This window comes from Symphalangus syndactylus, chromosome 2 (genome assembly GCF_028878055.3).
Source record: "Symphalangus syndactylus isolate Jambi chromosome 2, NHGRI_mSymSyn1-v2.1_pri, whole genome shotgun sequence".
NCBI lineage: Eukaryota > Metazoa > Chordata > Mammalia > Primates > Hylobatidae > Symphalangus > Symphalangus syndactylus.
The window spans coordinates 28032618-28044929 of record NC_072424.2 but is presented as its reverse complement, the minus strand read 5'-3'; the positions used below and the strand labels follow the sequence as shown (position 1 = coordinate 28044929).

The following is a 12312-nucleotide window of genomic DNA, read 5'->3' as shown; positions in this document are numbered from 1 at the left end:
ACCTCACTTGGGATGAAGGCCTGAACTAGAAGCTGATTTGTGTGCATCAGACAGCACTCTGAACTGGGCCTCCACTACCTGCAGAACTCTCGCTGAAGCTCTGCAAAGGCAAAAGAACACGGCTCTCTAGGCCCCTTCTCCTGGTGAACCTGCGACCAGGGCTTGGGAAACAGACACATGTTAGTAATTAACAGTGGCTGAACAGGCCGGGCGCGGTGGCTCACGCCTGTAATCCCAGCACTTTGGGAGGCTGAGATGGGTGGATCATGAGGTCAGGAGATTGAGACCATCCTGGCTAACACGGTGAAACCCTGTCTCAACTAAAAATACAAAAAATTAGCCGGGCGTGTTGGCGGGCAACTGTAGTCCCAGCTACTGGGGAGGCCGAGGCAGGAGAATGGCGTGAACCTGGGATGGGGAGCTTGCAGTGAGCCAAGATCGCGCCACTGCACTCCAGCCTGGGTGACAGAGCGAGACTCCGTCTCAAAAAAAAAAAAGAACATGCCTTTTTAGGCCTGTTCTCCCGGTGAACCTACTGCCAGGGCTTGGGAAACAGACACATGTGAGTAATTAATGGTGGCTGAACAAAGAAAAGCGGCTAAAGTGGCCTGGGTGAGCCAGGCTGGGCCCGATCCATCTAGAAAAGCTTCCCTGAGGAGGAAAAAAAAGCATCTCAGTCAGTGGTTCACCAGGGTTTCATGTTTTCATTCATTCAGGATCTCCAAGGTCAGTTTCCTTCCCAATTCCTGGTTCAAATATCTATTGCTGGCCAAGCATGGCAGCTCACACCTGTAATCCCAACACTTTGGGAGGCCGAGGCAGGAGGATCACTTGAGGCCAGGAGTTTGAGTCCAGCCTGGGCAACATAGTGAGACCACCGTCTCTACTAAAAGTAAAAAAATAAAAGTAAAAACAGTTAGCTGGGCATGGCGGCACATGCCTGTACTCAGGAGGCTGGGATGGGAGGACTGCTTGAGCCCAGGAGTTCAAGGCTGCAGTGAGCTATGATTATGCATTACACTCCAGCCTGGGTAACAGAGGGAGACCCTATCTTTAAAAATATGAAAATAAAAATAAATCTATTGCTATTAAAACAAAAACCCAAAACTTAGTGGCTTAAAACAATTATTTGTTCATGACTACACAGTGTGGACTCAGCTTGGAGGGGTCAGCTCTTCTCCGCTTATGTGGCAGTTTTTCTGCTTGCCTTGCTGGGGGTCACTCGTATGGCTGCACTCAGCTGGCTAGTGGCTGGCAGAGGCCTGGGCTCAGCTGGAAGACAGGGATGGCCAGGCTTCTCTTCCTAGCCATCAGGGCCACCCTTTCTCCACGTGGCCTCTCCAGCAAAGGAACTGGACTTTTTACCTCGAAGTTCAGGGCTCCTAAGATGCTCCAAGGCCTTAAGCAGCTCCTGAAAGAAAGAATACCAGTCCTTGGCCGGACGCAGTGGCTCATGCCTGTAATCCCAGCACTTTGGGAGGCCGAGGCGGGCAGATCACGAGGTCAGGAGATCGAGACCAGCCTCGCTAACACGGTGAAACACCTTCTCTACTAAAAATACAAAAGATTAGCCAGGTTTGGTGATGGGTGCCTGTAGTCCCAGCTACTCGGGAGGCTGAGGCAGGAGAATGGCGTGAACCTGGGAGGCGGATCTTGCAGTGAGCCGAGATGGCGCCACTGCACTCCAGCCTGGGTGACAGAGCAAGACTCCGTCTAAAAAAAAAAGGAAGAAAGAAAGAAAAAAAAAAAAAAAGAATACCAGTCCTCGTCTTGCAGGACATTCAGAGGGTGCAGCAACAGAATGGAGGTGGAGCACTTCTCCCAGGACCTGGCCACCACTGTGACTCTCAGCTAGCTGTCACACCACTGTGTCTAAAACACCAGTCTCAAGACTCCGCCACCCAGACAAGTGATAAAGCTCTAATTCGCTATGCATGACACTTCCGGTTTTATCTTTCAAAGCTCCTCCCCTTTACACATCACTCTCTAGCCTAAGCGAAGGGAGCACCATGAAACACGCCACGCCACTGTGCCTTCAGACACTCTGCTCTTGTCCCCCAGTGTCCATCTGGCCAATGTCTTCACCGGGGCTCCTCCTCCCCCAGCCCTCCTGACCCTCCCCCAGAGCTGGCTTTCTCAGCTTTGTCCTTGAGCTGTTCACAGATGACCTTGGCCCACCTGGATGGTGGAGACAGGCAGGACTGTTCTAAGAAGCCATACAAAGCAGCCCCGTGGGAAACGCGGCTGTGAGAATAACGGTGGATCCCAGTAGTCAAATACAAGGGCTCTGGAGCCAGGCTCCACGGTTCAGAGCCCACTTTTTGGTACCTCCATTTTCTCATCTGTAAAATGAGATGAGAAAAATGCTGATTATAGTATTTACTTCCTAAGTGTGTTGTGAGGGTTAAATGAGACTATTACACGGAATGCACCTGTGCCTGATGCATGATGAATGCTCCCTAATTATTGCTCTTAACTGTTATCAAATATGTGTTCCTCCCGGGCCAGGCTTCTATTTTTTTCTTTTTCTTTATTTTTATTTATTTATTTTTTTTGAGATGGAGTCTTGCTCTGTCACCCAGGCTGGAGTTCAGTGGCATGATCTCGGCTCACTGCAACCTCCACCTGCTGGGTTCAAGAGATTTTCCTGCCTCAGCCTCCCGAGTAGCTGGGACTACAGGCACCCGCCACCATGCCCAGCTAATTTTTGTATTTTTAGTAGTGACAGGGTTTCACCATGTTGGCCAGGCTGGTCTCGACCTCCTGACCTCAAATGATCCACCCACCTTGGCCTCCCCAAATGCTGGGATGACAGGCGTGAGCCACTGTGCCGGGCCAGGCCAAGCTTCTTTATGGACATGTGACCCCCTCCAGGAGCTGGGACTCTACCTCCACACTGGGGAACAAAGGCAGACCTGCTGTGACCTTTGTTGCACTCCTCCCTTCCTCTCTCAGCCCTGAGCCCTGGGCGCCCTCCAACAGCCTTCAGGCTTTAGTGTCTTCCCAGCCCCCACTGTGTGTTACAGGGAAGAAAGCGCAGCAGCTGGGGGAGACAAAGTCAGTCCCTAAGGTCAGCCGGCAAGAAGAGGCCAGCCTGGGTCTGGCACCCCACTTCTAGCTGGGCGCTGCTCTTCCATCCCTCCTAGGAGGGCTGGCAAGAGGCTACTGAATAGAGTTGGGTCACCGATTCTTTCCAAAGTCTGCCTAGGAGCTTGGTACCAAGCTCGCACCCCTTGTCACAGAGCCCTGAGGACACATCAAGTTAAGGAGGGTCCACCTGAGAGTATGGGGTGGGCCAGTCTAATTAGGCCAGCAGGCATTTTTGTTGTCCATTCCCTTCTTCGTTCCACACAGACTTCCTGAGCACCTACTATGCGTCAGGCACTGTCCTAGACTCTGAGAATACAGAGAGAGCAGGACTGGCAGAAGTGGACCCCGGGAGAAGTGTGTCTGTGCCTGTGAGTGGGCAGCCACTTTGTGGCCCAGGCTCTAGGTGTCCTGTCTGGTGCCCTCCCTCACATCTACCTGTGGCCAACGTAGTAAAACATAAGTGCTGGACTACGCAGGTGATGCCAGTCCTGACTCTGCCATTGCCTCCCCGAAGGGCAAGGTGGCTTGCCTCTCTGAGTCTCAGAGTCCTCATCTACAAAGTGGGAGTGCAGCTGGGAGGCCCCAGCAAGTAACGCCTGCCAAGGACCCAGCACTGTGGCCAGTGCTTCCCAGCACACAACAAATGGTCTTCGTCCACCCTCTGCCTCATCTGCCATCACCACAGCCCCCATCTCCTCGGACTGGAGTCCTGCCCTTCTTTCTGGCTTCCTGGGGCTGGTCACAGCTTGACAATAGCCAAGCCGCCCCTGGTCCCCGATGACACTGGAGACCTTTCCTGTAAGCCATTTTCCCGCTGAAGCTGGAGTCACAGAGGTCTTAAAGCCTCAGCTCAGAGAAAGAAGAGGGGGAGGTGACAGGGGCTGTTTATCAGAGGCCTGTCTCAGCTGTTGGCAGAGATTCCTTCCCAGCCAGGGACAGATGGCATCAGTCTCCTGGGGTCTGGATTGCCTGAGCGCCTGGGGTGGGCGCCAACACCAAGGGTGAGGAATTTGTGTGACCCTGTCACCTCCAGTCAGGGGACTCCCACGCTCTTCTTCTTATAGCTGGGAACAAAGTGACAGGTCACTGTGAGGGGCAACCGATGACAGGCCCTTCTGTAACATTTATTTAGAACTGGCATCCCCTCCTCCTTCCAAAAGGGCCTAAGAGAAAGCACTGACCATTTATGGAAGGCCTATCGTGTGCCCAGGCCTTTCTGCATTGACACTGCCATTGAGTCCCCACAAGAATGAGGAAACTGAGGCTCAGCAAGGTAAAGTAACTTCCTGACATCTGTCCACTAGTCCAAGGCAGAGGAGCATTAGAAAATGAGTTCCTTGACCAGGCATGGTGGTTCACGCCTGTATTCCCAGCACTTTAGGAGGCCGAGGCATGTGGATCACTTGAGTACACGAGTTTGAGATCAGCCTGGGCAACACAGTGAGATCGTCTCTACAAAAAATTTTTTTAAATTAACCAGGCATGGTGGTGCATGCCTGTGGTCCCAGCTACTCTGGAGGCTGAGATGGGAGGATTGCTTGTGCCTGGGAGGTTGAGGCTGCAGTGAGCTATCATTGCACCGCTTCACTCCAGCGTGCCTGGGTGACAGAGTGAGACCTCATCTCTAACAAAAGAACAAAAAGGAAAATAAAGAAAGAAGGAAGGAAGGAAAGAAAAAAAGAAATAAAGAGAAAGGAGTTTCCTCTGACTGTTATCTTTTAAAATGCAGATCAACAGGGCAAAAAGCATAAAAACAGACAATCAAGCATAGAGAGAGCAATAGTTCTTAACCTCCGGGAGAAGCTTTTAAGAATAGGATGTACATATGCATTTATAATGCTGATAAATGCACTAAGCTTTTTCTAGAGGGATATATAAGAAACCATTAGTAGCACAAACCTTTAGGAAGAGAAACGGAAGAGGGGAGGGAGCAGTGGCAGAATTTTGCTTCTCATTTTATGTCTTTCTAGAACATGAATTATTTTCCATATGCATTTAAAAAGTGAAAACAAAGGGTTATCTGGACAGTAGGATTATGGGCCGTTTTAATTTTCTTGACTCTTTTCTGAACTAAAAAAGAAAAATATGATTTAAAAAAAAAACCTTACGAAGCTAATGAAAGCTATGGACCTAATCCCAATAAAATTTTACAGATATATTAATTCATATAATTAACAACCCTTTATAGGAAAGATTGGAGGGAATGATTATATTTAAAAGCCAGGCTAAAACAAGATTTTCATGACTAGAAGGATGCAGTTCTCTGATATCTATATTGAAGCTACTGTCATTAATAATTAAAAATGGAAAACAAAAACCCAGGCTAATGTGGCTTCTGGAACCAAGCATTTAATTTTACTTTGAGCCCCGTGCCTTATGCAGAGCTTGAACGGAGGAGATGCTCGAAAAATCGATTGGTTAGTGGATATTTTGTGCTCACTGGATCCCAAAGCAGGTACCCAGTCAACACTTGTTAACAGAAACCAGTAGTCAAATACTATTGGTCTCAACCACTGTCTCTGGACCCCAGCTGGGACCCTCATCCAGGTGGAAGTCGGAGGAGTGTGGTAAGCCTTGGGCTGGGTTGTGAGATCTTCTCCCCTGCAATGGGGTGAGGATAAGGAGAGCACTGACCACTGTCACTACCGAGTGTCTGGGAGTGGTGGACACAAGCAGGGTCTTCCTTTCCTGACTGCCCTTTTAATACAGTATGCAGATGATGTGTGGACTCAGCCTTATTAAATATTTACTGCCTGTCCCCAGCCTACCCACCCTGCTCCAAACACGTGCAGGTGTACAGATGAGCAGAGGCCAGGGCTGAAACTCTCATTCTCACATCTCTCTAGGAGCCAGAATCCAACCCCCTACGATTCCTTTCCTCAGACCCTATGACATCACACCCAGAACACTGTGGGCACACCATGGCCTCAAAGGCAACACACGTCCATGTGTTGGCACCATCTTCCTCCAAACCAGATGACTTTTCCAGCTTCCCTCTCTGACATAGCCCCACATTCGCCCCATCACTCAAGCTCAAGGCCTCCATTTCCTCCATCTGTACCCCCCTAGCCCCAGTCCAGTCTCCAGACACCAGATGTTAGGAGCACTTCTTTCAGCAGCAACCTCCAGCCTTCCATCCCCTCTATTATCCCCAGCAGCCCCACTACCAGCCAATCAGTGTTCATCTCTGGGCTATTGCAGTAGACTCCTAACTTGTTTTCCCGATCCCAGGCCCTCCACCTCCAATCCAGCCTGCACCAGATGAATTAGAGCAGAGCACTCTTTTCCTCCATGCAAGGCACAGCCCAGAAACATCTGAGAGCTTCCCATTGCCTTCAGAATGAGAGTCTCACTTGCTCACCAGCATTCATTTAATTTAGCCAACACTTACATCATTCTGGGCCAGGTACTATTTATTCTAAGTGCTTTGCAACTATTCACTCATTTAAACTTTATAAAATGAATTTGGTACTGTTATGATCACTGTTTTACAGATGGAGAAACTGAGTCACAGAGGGTTAAGTAACTTGTCAAGGTCCCAGCATTAGGAAGCAACAGAATTCAAATTTGAAGCCAAGTAGTGTAGCTCCAGAGTCCTCATTCCTGTCTTTGGGCATTTGTGTCCAGAATGCTCCACGCCACTTCGTTGACTACTTTCCCAAGATTGAGTGTCTCCTTCGCCTTTTCCAAGCTTCTCTTCCATTTCTGGTGACACAGCCCGAGGGCGAGACAAACTGATCTGAGTATGATTGTCCTCTGGTCCTTTCCTTCCCATGAGGACTCCTTTGCTCTACCTTCCTCGTATGTGGAGTGCCATCCACACCCCATCTCCAGCTCATTCTTACCCTCTGTTCAGGTTGAGCTCTTCCCACTTCCCTGACACCTCCGCCCTCCATTCTCAGTGGTCATGCACACCTCCCAAAACTTCCCCTCAGCCCTCACCTGGTGCTCTTGTCTAGTCTGTAGTATCAGTCATCTTGTGGGGTCCATAGAGATTCTATCTTCCTAGTTCCTTGAGGGTAAGGAGAGAGCATGTTGCAATTCTCACTTATCTCCCCCAGTAGCCTGTTGCCAGAGGAAGCCGGAAGTAGCCAGAGGGAGCCAGAGGGACTAGTGAGACTGGACCAGTGAGGCAACCGCAGGAAGGGACACAGAGTCAGCTAGGGGTAGCTTCTGCCTTCCTGGAAAAGGCCCTACACAGACTTGTTGGGCCATGCAAGGTGAGAAAGGATGGTCCCAAGATTCAGCTTCTGCCTGCCTCTTCCACAAAGCTCCTGGCACCCTGGCCTCCTCGTTCCCATCGCAGGGCCTCTGTGCCAAGAATGCTGTGTTCCCATGTTGCTGCAGGGCCAGATTCCTGTCTCACAGCAGATGCTGCCTGAGTCACTTCCTCTTTGAGGCCTTCCCTGACCACTCCGTCCAATTTGTTGCCATTTCTCTTCCCCTATCTCTAGAGCCTCTCTCTCAGCATTGCCTCGTTTTATTTTTCTTCTTAATACTTACCAGTTTCCAAAGATATGACTTGATTCCTCAACCGTTGCCACCCACCACCCCAATTAAAATATAAGTTTCATGAGACATATCTCCCTTGTTCACCTCTGAACCCCAGGTCCTCACACAGGCCTGGCACAGAGTAAGCCACTGATAAATATTTATTGAATGAAAGAATGTATGGCCACGGTTAGTAGCTCACATCTGTAATCCCAGCACTTTGAAAGGCTGAGGCAGGAGGATTACTTGAGCCCAGGAGTTGGAGACCAGCCTGGGGAGCATAGTGAGATCCCTGTCTTATTTTTAAAAAGAAAAAAAAAAAAAAGAATGCATGAAGGACCAAATGAATGAATCTTGTTTGTTGCAGACCAATGCAGCCACACATGAGCCTGTGCTTCTCCTGTCTTTCTTTGGCTGGAAAAGACCATCTGTGTCCACAGGCAACTACAACAAAGAACCTCATCCAAATGAGTGCTTTTGTCAAGATGCCAGAGAGGCCCTATGGGCAGATCTGGAGAGGTCAAGAAATAGGGACTAGGGATAAGAGTGGTCTTGGTCCCCCGAAATTCCCGCTTAAGTGGAGATGAGCTGCAGAAACCCCTTTTTGGTTTTAATCTTGATGCAAATCTTTAAAATGTGTACTTCATTTTTACCACTGTGGTAGGCGAAATAGCTTAATGTAGGCATAACTGCCTTAACCAACCATTTTCTTACTGAGCTCTCACATGAACCCTAAAAGGTAACCAGAAATCTATTTTTAATGGAAGACATAGTTGAGGTTCAAAGATATTAAACTACTTGCCAAAAATTACTCAGTTCTTAATTTTGTCCTAGACCAGAACATTACTGAATGATGTTTGACCTCCTCACTCGTATTGCAATGAGATCTTTTGTACAGAAGAGACCCTAAGTAGGGGTGGGAGAATACTGATAATATTTAACCCGTATTGAGCTATTTCTATGTGTCAGGCACTTTTCTGAGACACTTAAATATAGAAACTAATTTAATCCTGACAGTGTCCCTTTAAGAAATGAACTCTTGTATGGGGTGGGACTGTGCAAGGTGGAGCAGCAACGGAGGTGAGGGCTCAGCAGGGGGTCACAGGCTAGGGCTGTGGGAGCCGGGCCACTGAGGTTGGGGCTGACTGAACTCACGGACCTGATACTTTTCTCGAGAAACAAACCAGCTCAAAAGAAAAATGGCATTTGTTGCCACACAAGGAGCCGTGGTGGTTGACCAAACCACTCTGATGAAAAAGTACCTTCAGTTTGTGGTAGCTCTCACAGATGTAAATATAACTGATGAAACAAAGTTAAAAATCAGGCAAGAAAGTATTTGCAAGCCTCATGGTGACCTCAAACCAAGAAACATATAATGGATACACAAAAAATAAAAAGTAAGAAACTAAATCACATAATCAGAGAAAATTACCTTCAGTAGAAGAAGACAGGAAGGAAAGAAAGAAGAGAAAACCAGAAAACAACCAGAAGGCAAATAACAAAATGGCAGGAGTAAGTCCCTACTTTCAATAATAACATTGAATGTAAATGGACTAAACTTTCCAATCAAAAGACATAGATTGCCGGAATGGATGAAAAAACAAGACCCATTGATCTACTGCCTGCAAGAAACCCACTTCACCTATAAAGACACACACAGACTGAAACTAAAGGGATGGAAAAAGATATTACATGCCAATGGAAACCAAAAAGAGCAGGAGTCACTATACCTATATCAGACAAAAACTATAAAAGACAAAGAAGACCACTATATAATGATAAAGGGGTCAATTCACCAAGATGATACAACAATTTAAAATATATATGCACCCAACACTGGAGCACCTAAACATATAAAGGAAATATTATTAGAGCTAAAAACAGAGATAGACCCCAATACAATAATAGCTGGAGACTTCAACACCACTTTCAACATTGGACAGATCTTCCAAACAGAAAATCAACAAAGAAAAATCAGACTTAATCCGCACTATAGACCAAATGGATCTAAGAGATATTTATAGAACATTTTATCCAAGAGCTGCAGAATATACATCCTTTTCCTCAGCACATGGATCATTCTCAAGGATAGACCATATGTTAGGTCACAAAGTAAGTCTTAAAGCATTCAAAAAAGTTAAAATAATATCAAGCATCTACTCTGACCACAATGGAATAAAACTAGAAATTAATAACAAAAGGAATTTTGGAAACTATACAAATTTATGGAAATTAAACAATCTGCTGCTGAATGACCAGTGGGTCAATGAAGAAATTAAGAAGGAAATTGGGCCGGGTGTAGTGGCTCACACCTGTAATTCTAGCACTCTGGGAGGCCTACGTGGGCCAATCCCTTGAGCTCAGGAGTTCAAGACCAGCCTGGGCAACATGACAAAACCCTGTCACTACAAAAAATACAAAACTTAGCTGGGTGTGATGGCATGTGCATGTATTTCCTTCTGTATTCCCAGGAGGCTGAGGTGGGATGTCAAGGTTGCAGTGAGTCGAGATCACACCACCACACTCCAACCTGGGTGGCACAGCTAGACCCTATCTCAAAAAAAAAAAAAAAAAAAAAAAAGAAAGAAAAGAAAAGAAAAAAAGAAAGAAAGAAAGGAAAGAAAGAGAAAGAAAAAGAAAAAAGGAAATGAAAAAACTTCTTGAAACAAATAATAATGGAAAAACAACATAACAAAACCTATGAGATACAGCAAAAGCAATACTAAGAGGGAAGTTTATAGCTAAAAGTGCCTACATCGAAAAAGAGGAAAAACTTCAAATGAACAATCTAACAATGCAGCTTAAAAGACTAGAAAAGCAAGAGCAAACCAAACCCAGAATTAATAGAAGAAAAGAAATAATAAAGATCAGAACACAAATAAATAAAATTGAAATAAAAAAATACAAAAGATTAATGAAACAAAAAGTTGGTTTTTCGAAAAGTTAAACAAAATTGAGACTAGTGAACAATACAGTCAGGATGGCTAAAGATGACCCCAAGAAACCAAAGAGCAAGATGTCTGCTTCTGCCTTTTTGTGTAGACGTGCAGAGAAGAACATAAAAAGAAAAACCCAGAGGTCCCTGTCAATTTTGCAGAATTTTCCAAGAAGTGCTCTGAGTGGGGGAAGACAATGTATGGGAAAGATAAGTCTAAATTTGATGAAATGGCAAAGGTGGATAAAGTGCACTATGATCAGGAAAAGAAGGATTATGGACCAGCTAAGGGAGGCAAGAAGAAGAAGGATCCTAATGCCCCCAAAATGCCACCATCTGGATTCTTCCTTTTCTGTTCAGAATTCCGCTCCAAGATCAAATCCACAAACACTGGCATCTCTATTGGCGACGTGGCAAAAAAAAAAAAAAAAGCTGAGTGAGATGTCGAGTAACTTAAATGACAGTGAAAAGCAGCCTTACATCAGTCAGGCGGCAAAGCTGAAGGAGAAGTATGATAAGGATTTTGCTGACTCTAAGTCGAAAGGAAAGTTTGATGGTACAAAGTGTCCTGCTAAAGTTGCCCAGAAAAAGGTGGAAGAGGAAGGTGAAGAAGACAAGGAGGGAGAAAAGGAGGAGAAGGAGGAGGATGAATTAAAGAAAAAAAACAAAACCTGTTTATCTGTCTCCTTGTGAATATCTTAGAGTAGGGGAGGGCCATAATTGACACATTTCTTATTTGAGAAGTGTCTGTTGCCCTCATCAGGTTTAATTACAAAATTTGATCAGGATCATATTGTAGTCTCTCAAAGTGCTCTAGAAATTGTCAGTGGTTTACATGAAGTGGCCATGGGTGTCCAGAGCACCCTGAAACTGTATCGAAGTTGTACATATTTCCAAACATTTTTAAAATAGAAAGGCACTCTCATGTTCTCCTCACTCTGCACTTCGCAGTTGGTGTGACAAGGCATTTAAAGATGTTTCTGGCATTTTTTTTTTTTTTTAATTTGTAAGGTGGTCTTAACTATATGGTAATTGGCTGGAAACTTAAGTTATCAACCGTACATATCTATAGTTTGTAAAAAGAAAAAAACAACCAGGACAAACTCTTGAAGCTCTTTGCCTGGGGTTGAGGCTGTGGGGAAGATGCCTTCTGGAGGGGCCATAGCTCAGGGCATGCACTGTGAGGCTGGACCTGTTGCCTCTGCAGTGGGCATCCATTTAGCTTCAGGTTGTCTTGTTTCTGTATATTGTGACATAGCATTTTGCTGCTGTCTTAGCTGTGGACAAGGGGGTCAGCTGGCATGAGAAGTTTTTTGTTTGTTTTGTTTGTTTTTCCCAAGACAGAGTCTCGCTCTGTCACCTAGGCTGGAGTGCAGTGGCGCAATCTCGGCTCACTGCAACCTCCACCTCCCAGGTTCAAGTGATTCTCCTGCCTCAGCTTCTGGAGTAGCTGGGACTATTTTTTAAACAAACTGTAGAACTCTTCATTGTTAGCAAAGTGGAGAGCCACTGCATCAATGAAAGTTCAAGAACTTTCTGTACTTCAACACGGTTTGAAACGTTGAGTTTTTTTTTTTTGTATGTTTGGAATGCTAAAATGTTTTTGAAGTTAAAGTCTTACTTAAAAAAAAAAAAGTTAAACAAAATTGACAAATCTTTAACCAGACTAAGAAAAAAAGAGAGAAGATACAAATAAATAAAATCAGAAATGAAAAAGGAGACATTACAACTGCTACTTCAGAAATTCAAAGGATCATTAGTGGCTGCTATGAGCAAGTATATGCCAATAAATTGGA

At 45.8% G+C, this 12312-nt stretch overlaps 1 pseudogene; it reads left to right on the top strand.

Moving 5' to 3' along the window:
- The first annotated feature begins 586 nt into the window (after positions 1-586).
- Positions 587-11209, top strand: LOC129466312 (high mobility group protein B3-like; annotated as a pseudogene).
- Positions 11210-12312: the final 1103 nt, after the last annotated feature.